The sequence below is a fragment of the Anguilla anguilla genome, chromosome 4, assembly GCF_013347855.1.
Source record: "Anguilla anguilla isolate fAngAng1 chromosome 4, fAngAng1.pri, whole genome shotgun sequence".
NCBI lineage: Eukaryota > Metazoa > Chordata > Actinopteri > Anguilliformes > Anguillidae > Anguilla > Anguilla anguilla.
In genome coordinates, this window is record NC_049204.1 from 1,432,167 (window position 1) to 1,446,463 (window position 14,297).

Here is a 14,297-nt window from a genome sequence, read left to right on the forward strand (position 1 = left end):
GAGAGAGAGGGAGAGAGGGAGAGAAAGCAAAAGAGGGAGAGAGAGCAAGAGAGGGAAAGGGAAAGAGAGAGAGGGAGAGAAGGAGAGAGAGCAAGAGATGAGAAAGAGATGGAGAGAGAAAGAAGGAGAGAGAAAGGGAGAGAGAGAGCAAGGGATGGAAAGAGACAGAGAGAGAGAGAGAGGAAAGAGAGAGAGAGAGGAAAGAGAAAGAGGAGAGAGAGAGAGAGAGAGAGAGAGAGAGAGAGAGAGCACTCCCAATGATATAATCAGAGGCACAAACAGGCCTGCGGTCTCAGAATACAAATGGCTTCATAAATCACACTTCAGCTCCTCTAATGGCAACACAGTCGCAGGTTCTGCTCGTTTCTGACGCCGTTTTTATCTGAATCTCTGGCTTTCTTTACAGTTCCAGCCGCACAGCACATTCCTCCAAAATACCACCATAAATATGCGTCTAAATTGCCTTATAATCCTGACACCACAACACCAAGCCACTCTGGTTATGATGGGAGAGTAAAATGAGCAGACCGCAGCGGTGAAAAAGGCACATTTCCACCGTATAAGAAGCTGTTTATAAACACTTCCCCCCGAATGACTGTGAGCGATTTGATGGCTTCACCGCGGCGGCAGGTGAATTCTGTTTCTCTTTATTCAGGGAAATGAATGAATAAAGAGCAGGCAGACCCTTGTAATCACACGCTGTAAATGTTCAGGTCTTGTGATATGCCCACTCGCGCCCCGCCCCACTTCCGCCCCGCCCCGCCCCCGACTATGCGCTCAGGGTTCTCTTTCCCCCCCGCTACCCAACACTCGGCGTTGGGTGGTTTATTGCCCCTGAGGAGAGGCCCCTGATTTTGCGTTTGTCTGAGGGGCAGATAAAGGAGGTCCCGGCGGTTCAGGAGGACACCTGTGTGAAACAGTCGTTTCGTAACGAGGGCTGAGTAATTAAGCGCCCCCCGCAGCCCCCTCGTTTCTGCGCGTTCTTATTTAACGCGACGCCGCATCGATTCGCAGCCCGTAATTAAGTTTGCACAGAGGGGTTTAGGGGCTGCGCGCGGCTCCGAAGCGCAGAATCGCATGTTAATGAAGGAGAGCGCTGGACCTCAGCGGGACACGCGCCGCAGAACCGCGCCGGCACCCCAACCGCGCCGACACCCGAACCGCGCCGGCACCCGAACCGTGCCGACACCCGAACCGCGCCCACACCCTAATCGCGCCCACACCCGAACTGCGCCGGCACCCGAACCACGCGACACCCGAAACGCGCTGCCACCCGCTCGCCAGACACGCGAACGCGGGGAGGGACGGCCCGGGGTCGCGCGACAAACAGCCCAGGACAGGAGGAGGATCTGCACGCGCGCGGCTCCCAGGGCCAAGGAGCTAGCGCCCTGCTTTAGCCCCAGAGCTACAAGCAGAAACATCAGCTGATGTGTTTCACGCGTTCTGTACTTCAGGTGTTAAAATATAATTTTGAGAACTGCAGATAAAAACAACGTTGGGTTTTTTCACTGTCCTGAGATCCGGCCAGAAGCACTTCCTGAATCCAGAGTCAGACACGCACTAACTGCTGTCCCCAGGAGAGAGAGAGAGAGAGAGAGAGAGAGAGAGAGGAGGAGATGGAGGGAGGAAGAGGAGGAGAGGACAGAGGGAGGAAAGAAGAGACTACCAATAAAAGAAGAAATGCACAGTGTCTGCACTGGAAAAGGATATACAATGTTCACTGAGTGCTGGCTATTAAACCTTTTTCTTCTGCAATTAGAATAATTGCATTTCCCGCAATGAGCCAGTACGCCCCCCCCCCCCACACCCCCCCCCCCACACCCACACAGCCGATAAGCCCTAAGCTCAGGAGGTAAAAATTATTAGAGCAGCATTTTCAAATTTGAGATGGATTACAGGGTCAGTCTGCTGGGCTTTATTACCACTGAATGAGGGATTCAGAGGTGTCAGATGAGGAATCTCCCCCCCCCCCCATAATAAATTACATCTGTAACCTGCCCCCCCCCTCTGCCCCCCACAAATGAATCACATCTGCAACCTGCCCGCCCATGCAGCTGTTATGTGAAGCTGAAAGCCATACAATAAGCCTTATTACACACGCATTAGGGTATGAAACAACCTATAGGGCCTCATCCTGACCCATTTATCACTGTGGCCCCTTGGTCTGGAGTCTGTGAAGATCCAGTGTGTGGATGGGCCCCATGCTCTGCTATCTGTTAAGGCTCTGTTCCAGTGTGTGGATGGGCCCCATGGTCTGGTATCTGTTAAGGCTCTGCTCCAGTGTGTGGATGGGCCCCATGCTCTGCTATCTGTTAAGGCTCTGTTCCAGTGTGTGGATGGGCCCCATGCTCTGCTATCTGTTAAGGCTCTGTTCCAGCGGCAGCCTCAAACAGTGTTAGGCAGTATTAACCTTCAGCAGATGCTCAGATCCAGAGCGATTCACGGATTAAATCTGACACACAATCCACTCACACAGCTGGATATTTCACTGAAGTGATTCAGGTTAAGCACCTTGCTCACGGGTACCGTGGCCCCGGGCCCCAGTCTCCTGACCGCTGCACTACTCCGCCGGTCAGGTGGGCAGAGGTACCGCAGGTAAACGCTGTGTAACCGTGGCAACGGCCCTGCAGAAAGAGGAGATCCGCGTTCAGCAGCGGCCTCCTTCGATGAGCGGTCAGAGGCAGAGGGGCGCGTTTCTGGGGCGTCCCGTCGAGCACGGTCACCAGCCGTACCCGCCCCACGGACGCAGGGCACCTCCCTGAAGAACAGCACCTCCTGCATGGGCTCCCTGTGAAACAGCACCTCCTGCACGGGCTCCCTGTGAAACAGCACCTCCCTGAACGGGCTCCCTGTAATGGCAGCCAGTGGACTGGGGAGAGCAATGTTTGTCTTTTCACAAACTCCCAAACAAAGGACAAAAACCTGGGGCTAGCAGCTACACATGAAATATGAAATAAATGCACCTGAAACAGAGACAGGTCCCCCCCCCCCCCACCACCACCGATAGACAGCCCCCCGCAGCAGCTGCATTTGGCTGTCAATATTTTTTTTTGTCACAGAAAAAATTTTCATCAGGCAGTCAATGGCCACACCCTTCTCCTCCCCCTAACTCTCTCCTGCCCACCCTCCCCCCCCCCCGGCCCTGGCCTGGCCCGGCCCCCCGTTGCCCCCCCTGCTAGAGCAAACACGGCCGCAATAACCGGAGCACATCTTAGCATAACCAGGGAGCAGTGGTGGGGCCAGCTGAACTCTGACAGAGGAAACCTCAATAACGTCTTAATGTTGTCATTCCATTAATCTGCCTGAAACAAATTCAATATTTCAACAGGCTGCCTCCTGAGCCAACATCTCACCCCTCTCCATCTCGCTCCCTTTTCTCTCTCTCCATCTCCATCTCCCCCTCCTGCTCTCTATCCATCTCTCTCTCTCCCACTCTTTCTTTCCATCTCTCTCTCTCCATCTCCCCCCTCACTCTCTCGCCATCACTCCCTCCATCTCTCTCTCTCTCCCTCTCTCTCCATCACTTTCTCTCCCGTGGGATTCACCCATTATACCGTGGTAGGAAAAGGCGGGTGCCGTCTCTCTCTCTCTCTCTCCCTCTCCCTCTCTCTCTCTCTCTCTCTCTCTCTCTCTCTGTCTCTCTCCCCCTCTCTCTCTCTGAATGAGTGATTTTTAGAAGTGGGTCAAAAAAAAAGATGTCTCCAGCATTTATGGAAATAACTGTTGCATCTGAATGCAAAGAACAAATCTCTGCTCGTATGATGAACATGAATGCTCTCGAATCTTCATAACGCATCGTAACAGAAGCGCTGCCCGAGTGTGGGGTTCGTTCTGCTAATGAATCTGCGCTTTTCACGTTTACCAGCGATGACAGGCAGGAAACCGCGGAGGAGCCTCTTCCCTTTTAACGCCCCGCTTCAGGTCTCCGATCGATTTCACTCAAACCGCCTTTCAGAACGCCCTGCCAACGGACACAAGCTCGAGGCCACAACCGCAGGAAAAAGAAAAAAAATCCAAATGAACGGCCGTAACCCGGAAATTAATGAGTAATTAAATAAATAAACGTCTTGAAATGCAGCTTTGAGCTCCCATTTCGATATGCGAAGGCTCTGGAGCTTGTAAATTTCCGGCCAAATTTAGAACCGCGTTTAAAATTCCATTTTGCTTCTTGGGAAAGTGCCTAAGAGGGGGGTGCTGTGGCAAAGATTTAAAAAAAAAACTTTTTTTTAAAAACGACCAACATCTTCAGCAGTGAAACCTAAAGATGAGCCGTGTTAATTTACACAGACCGACATAAAACTGTTCAATTGTTCAATTTCAACTGCACAAAAATGCAAGTTTTAATTAGGTCATCACCTTACTTAAAAATTTTCCCGATCATATTTTGTGAACGATTTACATTAATTGGGGCATTGGAATCTAAATACAAGGATTCTAAAGACTAGAATGAAATGCGTGATGACAACAGACCATAATAAACCGTCTACTTTGTACAGCAAGAGTCATATGCAGCTCTTCCTGTCCCTGAGCTCAAACTAACTCCAGTTACTGCTGCAAAAATTATTAAATCTAAAGCACCCAGAAAAGACACAAGTGCTAAAAATGTATTTAATCATGTTGGCTGCACTTTGACAGATATTTTCTTTCTCTCTCTATCTTTCTGTCTCTCTCACATTCGTTCTCTATCTCTGAGTCTTAAAGGATCTCAAAATATCACCTTCAAAATGAATCTGTATATCACAGAGAAATTATGCCACGCATTACTGTTCCACACTCACCTGGGACCGTCTGTGAATCGCGTAAACGGAAAATCTTTGTCAGGTTGTTCAATACTCAAAAGCCTCCTCAATCCCAGCATGCACTAAGTGCCATTTCATCTCCGCTCCGTAGCATAGCTCCTGCGCGGTAAGTGATGTTAATAGCATCCGTTAAACCATCCTTCTCAAACGTCCCGCGTGATTTGAGAGGGGACGGGATTATATTTATTCATCGATGTGACCCTTCTGTTTAGAGGTGGAGGTGAGCGTAATTGATCTTGAGATGAGGAGGGGGAAAGGTTGCCAGGTTCACTGAATCCAACCTTCCCTGGGGACTCGAAGAGGGTCCACAGCCAATTACAGTCTGGCTGCTGTAAATGAACTGTCCCTGGAGAGAATGTGATTCATTGGAACTGCCCACAACATATTTTAGACCAGAGGCCCTCCAGGACTGGAGTTAAACCTGCAGGCACTGCGGCCCTCCAGGACTGGAGTTAAACCTGCAGACACTGCGGCCCTCCATGACTGGAGTTAAACCTGCAGACACTGCAGCCCTCCAGGGCTGGAGTTAAACCAGCAGACACTGCGGCCCTCCAGGGCTGGAGTTAAACCTGCAGACGCTGCGGCCCTCCATGACTGGAGTTAAACCTGCAGATACTGCGGCCCTCCAGGGCTGGAGTTAAACCAGCAGACACTGCGGCCCTCCAGGACTGGAGTTAAACCTGCAGACACTGCGGCCCTCCAGGGCTGGAGTTAAACCTGCAGATACTGCGGCCCTCCAGGGCTGGAGTTAAACCTGCAGACACCGCAGGCCTCCAGGACTGGAGTTAAACCTGCAGGCACCGTGGCCCTCCAGCACACCTCCAGTGATACAGCAGGAAACTTTGGAAACAGCCCACCACAAGGGGGCAATGTACCAGATACAGGGGCTGTGCCACTGCAGGGGCAGAGAGCCTCTCTACAGGAGTCCTGCACACTAACATCGCGCCGGCCCGATACCCAGACCCTCCGCAGGAGTAGCGGGCAGAGCGCCAATCAAAATGCAAGCAATATTCCCAACTTTATCTCGCCGCTCAATCACTGTGAATACGTAAGCCAATTTAAAGCAGCCCACAATACCGCCACCATGATTAAGCTGCCCCTGACCCCCTCCCTCTGCCCCCCCCCCAACCGCTCATCAGTAATTCACAAACTCCTTATCTCCGTCAGACTCTCTCCGTCTTTCCCCGCTGCCTTTTTAAAGTGCGGCGGAGCGAAGAGCCGCTCTGGGTCCCATCGCTGGAGCGGAGAGCCGCTTCGGGTCCCATCGCTGGAGCGGAGAGCCGCTCTGGGTCCCATCGCTGGAGCGGAGAGCTCGCCCTCCACACTCAGAACCGTGTCATGTGACCGACCCCGGAGAAACACGCTCGTCTGCCTCGCTCCCCGGCCTCCTGCGCTCATTTCACACTCCCGTGGAAACCGGTCGAGGGGAGGACGCACGTCGCCCCCTGCAGGAAAACCAGCGCAATCGCTCTCCCCACATGCTAATTAAACAGCAGACCCTGACGAACTGCAGCCCACAGCACGGAACAACGCTCTGCCACGGCACTGACACTCACACACACAGGCCAACAGAGGCTAGAGCCTTATCCTGCAAACAATATAAAAATTCATAAGCCATGTGTTCATTTTGAAGCAAGTCGACCAGGTTTAAGCAGTCAGACAAGCAGGCTACAGCGCATGTGTGTATTACATTACAGGCATTCAGCAGACACTCTAATCCAGAGCAACTTACACAACTTTTCCATAGGATTTACACGGCATCCATTCATACAGCTGGATACACACTGGAGCGATGCAGGTTAAGTACCTTGCTCAAGGGTAGACTGGCAGGGAATTGAACCTGCGACCTTCAGGTTACAAGACCAGTACCTTACCCATTATACTACACTGCCGCCCGCATATGTATGTCCATGCACACGCATGCACGTATGCCCGGGGTCCCTTACACGAGACCAACACGTGTTCAGGAGGCGTGTGAGAGCAGCAGGGGCACTGCGTGATTCACCTGTTACCGCGGCGACTCTTAGCGCTCGCAGACCCTGCTGATTAAAACGGCGCCACTTCCTTCGCACGGGCCCGGCGACGCGAAATTACCCAGAAGCCCCCGCAAGCCCCCGCGCACGCCACCGGCGGGAAGCAACAACCAAACGCCTCCATCTGGGATTCAGGGTTTCCAAGAAACGGCGAAGAGCGCATTTTTAATGAGGGCTTTCCTTAGAGCGGAAAACACAGCGGCAAGGGAAGAGAGACGGAGAGAGAGGGAAAGGGAGGGAGGGAGCGAGGGGGAATGGATTAATGAAGGAGGCATAAAAAACTGTTTCTGTACAAAACAACAACGAAAAGAGCAGCCTCTTAATTATTATCTTGTTTAACATTCGGAACGCTGTTGTTTCCCCAGTTAACACCAGGCAGTGACCCGTCCAATCAGACCAGCTGTTCTTCAGATTATCAGCCAACACCAAAGGCTCCTGACAAACACAAAACCCCCATTAAAACAGGCCCCTCACCAAAGGAACAGGCCCCACAGTGGAACAGGGCCCCACAGTGAAACAGGGCCCCACAGTGGAACAGGCCCCACAGTGGAACAGGCCCCTCAGTGGAACAGGGCCCTCACCAAAGGACCAGGCCCCACAGTGGAACAGGCCCCTCAGTGGAACAGGCCCCACAGTGGAACAGGCCCCTCAGTGGAACAGGCCCCTCAGTGGAACAGGCCCCATAGTGGAACAGGCCCCTCAGTGGAACAGGGCCCTCACCAAAGGACCAGGCCCCACAGTGGAACAGGCCCCTCAGTGGAACAGGCCCCATAGTGGAACAGGCCCCTCAGTGGAACAGGGCCCTCACCAAAGGACCAGGCCCCACAGTGGAACAGGCCCCTCAGTGGAACAGGCCCCATAGTGGAACAGGCCCCTCAGTGGAACAGGGCCCTCACCAAAGGACCAGGGCCCATAGTGGAACAGGACCCTCCAAACACTCTCGCCTAAAGTCCACTCCTTCCTGCACAGTGCCAACAATTTCTCCTCCACAATACAGTACAATAATCACATCACAGGCTTGGGGGTTATTTGAGCTCTGTTTACAGCTCGCAAGAAGGCAGAAAGCAGCCTGTCTTCATTACCCACATCCTGCAGTGAGCAGCTTTACTCTCAAACGTCTTTAATACCTGACAAAGCTCACGCCATATCTGACATATGTGTGTGCCGGGGGGGGGGGGGGGGGGGGGGGGGGGGGGGATCCTTACTGAGGGTACCAGCCAAAACAAAACAAAACTATTTTATTTGTAGAGTGTTTTTTACAGAGCACTGTCACAAAGACGCTTCACAGGGTACCGGAAAAAGGTGCAAAAACCAGGCCTGAACACCCAAACAGCCAGCACATAAGGTTTAAAAAATTTAAAAAACTCCCCGATGTGAAGAAATCTCTGGAGGAACTCAGCTATAGAGGGGGAGCCCATCCTCCACTGGCCAGCCAGGGTGTAAAGTAGCGGTAGAACGGATGTTACAGAAACGTAACAAGGGATCTATCACAGCAAGCAAAATGGGCTGACCAGGTTACAGGTGAGGCAATAAACCTGCTGGAATAGAATAAGTCCAAATGAAGGGAAGCATAGGGCCAGCAGCACAATGACCATGGCGCTACTCTTCAGCCAATGCGCTACTCTTCGGCAGAGTTTTGCTGTTATAAATACAACAGCGAGGATATTAGGAGAAGAGCGCCGCCCGTGTGGCGACCGGCGGGACTCTCGACACCCCCGTCCCGTGAGCTCCGCCCCTACGAGCCGGGGGGAGCGGTCACGAGCTCTCGTCTCCTTAGCGACCGGTCGGCGAGCCCCTCCCTCCAGGCCGAACCACCCCCCTCTAATGACCGTCTGCGAAGCCCCAGGACATGAAAGCCGGCGCCGGCAGAGACGTCCTCCGGGGTGCGCGTTTTGTTTTTTTGTTTGTTTCCGCTCCCGCAGACAGAGCACACAGCCCTTTATCACGACCCCGCGCAGCCAACAATTTCACGAGTCATTCCTTTTCCATTCCACACAACAACAGGACGGATAAAGGCTTTCATAGCAGGGTTCATATTTTATTGGCTAATTCCAAGAATTGAGTACTTAAAATGACCACGGCAACAGCACGGCAACAGCACGGCAACAGCACGGCAACAGCACGACGACAGCACGACGACAGCACGACGACAGCATGACAACAGTAACCACATGTGCCTTTTTAATGTCAAAACGGAATTAAGAGCAATGCTCAATTTCTCAGCCATAATAGATTATTTCTTCTGTGTCTTTTAACCTAGGAACAGATTACACAGCTGGAATTACTGCAAGGCTATGATAAGAGACTTGAAAATTCTCAAGCATTTAAAAAAAAATTTTATATCTCAAAACTATATCAATGCATCTGCTGACAGAAGCTTGTAATTCTGCGCTCTTAAACATTTATGGAGAGAATTACTCAAAATGGGAAACTAAAAATTCTCTAATGGGACTGCGGAAAGTGTTGCCCTTGAGGGGCTGAGTCTGTGTGGTTTGAGGTGCAGACAGGCCCCCCTGTTTGTGTTTAAATCCGTACACAGACAGGAGAATCTCTCACCCGTCCTTCAGTACTTACAGCACCTCCTCTGCTCACCGCCGTCTAGTCCTAAAACACGAGTAAGACGGCGTTCATTTTGGGCTCATCAGCAGTGATTACCTAAGACACATTTCTCCAAATTCAGTCTGTTCTCATCTGTTCTGCGGGAACTCAAATGCACTGGAAAGGCTACGCAGCTAGCTAGAAAAACAACCTTTCGACCGGACGCCCGCTGGCTTACATTAGCACCCACCTTACTTTGCAAAAGCCAGCCAGTTTCCTGGAAATATTAGTCAAGATGGGCGCTGGGATGCTTCCTGAATGATGCGTCTGAAGCAGGCAGTTCGCATTCAGTCATCCACAAAATAAGCTAAAAGCCCCACTTTGGGTAATGAGCGAAACACAATGGGGACCTCACAGCGAGGAACGCACCACAACCCCGTCTGAGACCTGCACGGCTGGAGGAGTCACTGGTGGGAGCCACTGCTTAATTTTCTTTTTTTTTTATTATTTACATTGGCTTTAAATACATTGGCAAAAGTGCGTGGGGGAAAAAAAACTAAAACTCGGCCTCGCAATCTCATTGGCTGTTGCTTCAAACTGCCCAACGACATTGGCCACTGCTGTGGGCGGGGCTTAGAGCCCAGAACACGCCGTGCGAGGTGAACTACAGGCCGGAGGATTCGCTAACACGGTGAAGGAGTACAAGAGAAAAACACGCTCGGAGAGCTCAGGAGGGCCGGCCGCGTTTCGGGCGGGGCCGACAGGTGTGCGCAGCAGTTACAGGTGGCAGGTGAGCCGTAAAAAGCGCGAACGGCGCTGCGTCTCTCGACTCGGATCCGAGCCAGCTCCCCCCCCCCCCCGAGCCAGCCCCTCGCCCCCACCCCCCAGGGCCCCCACGCGCAGAAGCTCCATTTTCCACTCCGCACACACGTTTATTCACCGCTTCAGAAATACTCCATCCTTCTTTTTTTTTTTTTTAAATAAAAATTTAAAAAAGGTGTGACAAGCAGGCCGCGCTCGTGGCCAGAAAGCGTGACCCCCGCTGCCGGGCTGTAAAACAGGCTTCAGCAGCACAGCTGTTCACTTCATCATTATTCATCCCAGGGACGCAAAAAAAATAAAAAAAACACACAAACAGATTTTATTAGTCACTGGGAAAAAAAGCAGCTTGGTAGGCTGCCTTTGATCTCAACAAGCCCTGGCTGAGCCCGCCCGTCACAAATGTGACCTCTGCTTAAAGACCCCGCACCACGCCGATCCGACGGGGAGAGAGAGAGAAAGAGAGAGAGAGAGAGAGAGAGAGAGAGAGAGAGAGAGAGAGAGAGAGAGAGAGAGAGGATCCACCAGAGAGAGAGAGAGAGAGAGAGAGAGAGAGAGAGAGAGAGAGAGGATCCACCAGAGAGAGAGAGAGAGAGAGAGAGACACTTTCAGGAAGCAGGCCATCAACAGCCACGCATATCCGATGAAACGCCCTTCATAGAGTCCCGTGTTTATAATGTCGTCAGAAACCTCTGCTTGTCCCTCGACAAAATATTCATAAAAGCAACATCCAGTTTTGGCAGTTTTATATCCGAGGGTTTCAGGAGAGACACGTTGTGTCTATGAGCACAGTCTTTAGCTCGGGTAAATAAAGTTCTGTCTGTCCTCTGCTGCCGGACACACGGAGGCACCGAGAGACCCAGAAACACCAAAATCAAACAGCTGTCCTTTCTGCTGCACAGCTCCATACTCCACAAGGAGAGGGCCTACATGCGCGACTATGGGCTCAACAGAAATCATCACTGTACTGAAATCTGTGCATTCATAATTTTATGCAGCGCACTCCCTCGCACACAAATATATGCATTATTCAAATCAACAGTTTAGCATACCACAGTGGTATGTCTGCATCATCGTTAGCCTATCTCACTGAAGGCAGATCTTCACAGACAAGATCAGAATGTGCTAATATGCTGTCAGAGTCGCTAGAAAATGGACAGAATCAATTACACAGATGTGGGGTGTTGAATGGTGTCCCCATCACCTCAACACTCAGCTTACTCATGTTTAATTAAACTGCTTAAAAGATTATTTACCATTTTTGGTATTTATACCATTATATTTATCTTTGGGATAGAGATACATTACTTGTCATAATAGTTCCAATATAAATTATAAGCCAATATTTTTGCAATGGTGCAGCAATTACGCTCGCGCTGTCAGTATGGGAGCAGGATTAATGGAGCTGTGCAGAGCAAATTAATATCTGATCTATACTGCCATCTACAGGTAGTGCGTGTACCCGATGCCGATTATTCATGAAGAGAAATTTTCCGTGGACACTTCCACCTTTGATAATACGAAATTTGGAAATAGGTCCTCTGACTGGATTCAAATATGACGTGCGTTAACACCATATGCATTTGTCTAAGAAAATAATACCCATTTTAAAAAATCTTAAATAGTAATTGAAAGGTTGTCCATCATTATTTTCTCTAGTATTTAGTATGATTTGTCTAATACACAATTCACAGAATGAGTATCTGTTTTTCGAATATGGCAGGGGTCGCTCATAATGTAACCTCTGTATAGAGATGTATTACTGTACTACAGTGATATAGTACGAAAAATCACGAAAGTAACTCTTCAACTGAGGGGAGCTATGTAAAATGGAGAATGTTGGTCAAAATCTGTGCGTATTTATGCTTATTAACACAAAACCAAGGAGTAATGGAGGCACGGGGGAGGCTAAAGATCTCTCTCGAGTGTTCTCTGCAAGCCTTGTCAATTCTCCTTAAAGTTAACGGAGCAACAATCACAAGCAGCACTTTGGACAGCGACGCATCGCCTGCTGAGCGAACCATTTTAAACTGGGGGGCGGGGGGGGGGGGGAGTGGAGCCCCACCAACAGCAGAAACTACATACGTCGAACCCAAATTTCACGTCGCAAACATATTTCATGTGACAAACATATGGAGACACAAAGCGGTTTTTATATACAATTACACAGTAAAATAGAAAAACTAAAATAATCGGCCAAAGAAATATGATTGTCTCCACTCTTCACTCTCTTATTTGTCATTTTAGCATTTTGAAGCGTGTCTCACTAATGATGGGCGTGCAGTTCAAAGAATTATTAGCCTTGAGGAGAGGCACTTCAGGTTGCACCACTTAGACAAAATCTTTTAATATGCTAATTATTTTTTCCTTGCTGTTAGAGTCAATTAATCTCCAGGAGCGAGAAGAACAGCACGCAAGCTACCCGCCGAAACCCACACACCAGATGCATGCACAGCCGACGCAATCTTTCAAATAAGGGCTCGTGCCTACTCGCTTCCCTCCGTGGTTCGGTTTACAAAGGAAGAAAACGGTTGCTAGTCTTTTCTAAACTTTATGTAAGTATTTTCAATATCCGACTCGTTTTTACGCGCATTTTTACGTAGTGGTGCACGCGCTTCTGTAGCGGCCCCATAGATTAATTACCCGGGGGAATTCAAGCAGTCGTTTCCTGCGACCGCCGAAACGCGGTAAAATGTAATGATAACAAAAACATACCTGATCCGAAAATCTTGACCTTGGTTGCAGCTCACATTCACGCTTCAGATGGAAATCCTCGTTGTGGTATCTCTTTTGTAATTTGAAAGGCAAGACATCCCGAAAATGGTCAACACAATAACTGCCTAATTGAAGTGGCCTGTGTTATCGGGGGCAGGGAGTGAAATGGCAAAGATTTTGCCCGTTCTCCGTTTGAGCCGTCAAGACTTCCTGATACCATTAGCAATGGGCAGTTTTCGCCTGTCTGCGTGTGTGCGGCTTGGTCGCCTGTGACACAAGCGAAAAGTGACACATGTCTCCCTGTCCTCTTTGGAAACGCGCAGTCGTTGGACACAGTCGCTCTCCCGGTTCAAAGTTTAAAAATATCAGGCTGCGGTAGCGGCTTCTCTCCGGGTTCCTGCGGTGAAAATGAGTTGCTCCGTATTTGCTGGTGAGTAGCAGAAATGCCGCGCGCAGGCGGCGGAGAGCGGTCCGAAGAGGGAGCGCGTCAGATCTGACGTTTAAAGGGAGAGATCTAAATAAGGCTTGTGGTAATGATGCGATGAAACGTCGTCGTGATCCTGTGAAAACATACCCCGGCAAACTATTTATATTCCAAATTTCTGTGTAGTTATTAACGGCACGCATACACCTATCAAACTGAAGAGCATCTCTTCGCCGCCAGTGACAAACTGGTGCTAGATTCTGCAGAAAGCTGCGCGTGACGGTGACGCAACGACGTTTAATCAGGCAAGAGTCCGTGTTAAGACGGTGTTAATGCACATTCCAAACTTAAAGCGAAACCCGAGGCATTTGTGGAAGAAAATGATATGGCTTTTGCGAGTACTGGAGTTTTAGACATCTCTTTTTCACGCCCTCTTTTAGGCTAACATGATACTTCATCTAGCCGACATCTTATGTCTAACTAGGCTACAATATTTCCATATTGTAATTAACATTGTGAACACGTCAAATACCTTCATGACGCCTGTGATACTATCAGCGTCGTAGTAACTATGAGTGGTTCATCACAAAAGAAAATTATTCCTAATCCACGTGAACCCGTCGTCCCCGTCGCAGGAAGTTAAAGTTCAGGTATAGAGTTGCACATTAGGAGTTATGTGCAACACGAATGCCACACTAACCATTACATTAATAGCTACTATGCATCGTAAAACAGTTGTGTTGCTGGTTTACTTGGTTCCAAATTCACACGGGCAGGACGCGGCGAAGTCAAAATCTACACCACCAAATGTATCTCAGAACTTATTTGAAATATATCATTGTCTTCACACTGGTCGTAATAATGGATTCAGCATTGCATACTTGCACAGGGAAAGGTTTTGAGTTATAGGGTTAAATGTGTATTGAGTAGGCCTCTCTTATGGCGGAGCGCTCTAAAGCTCTGAAAATT

The 14,297-nt window shown here is 49.9% G+C and overlaps 1 protein-coding gene across 1 annotated transcript in view; it reads right to left on the reverse strand.

The window, feature by feature from the left end:
- The window catches only part of nlgn1 (neuroligin 1), a 232,129-nt gene extending 218,537 nt beyond the window's left edge, over positions 1-13,592 (reverse strand). The window contains exon 1 of the mRNA XM_035416131.1: positions 12,905-13,592. The gene's annotated coding sequence lies outside the window, so the exon portion shown is untranslated. The remainder of the gene's footprint in view (positions 1-12,904) is intronic.
- Between the last annotated feature and the right edge of the window lie 705 nt (positions 13,593-14,297).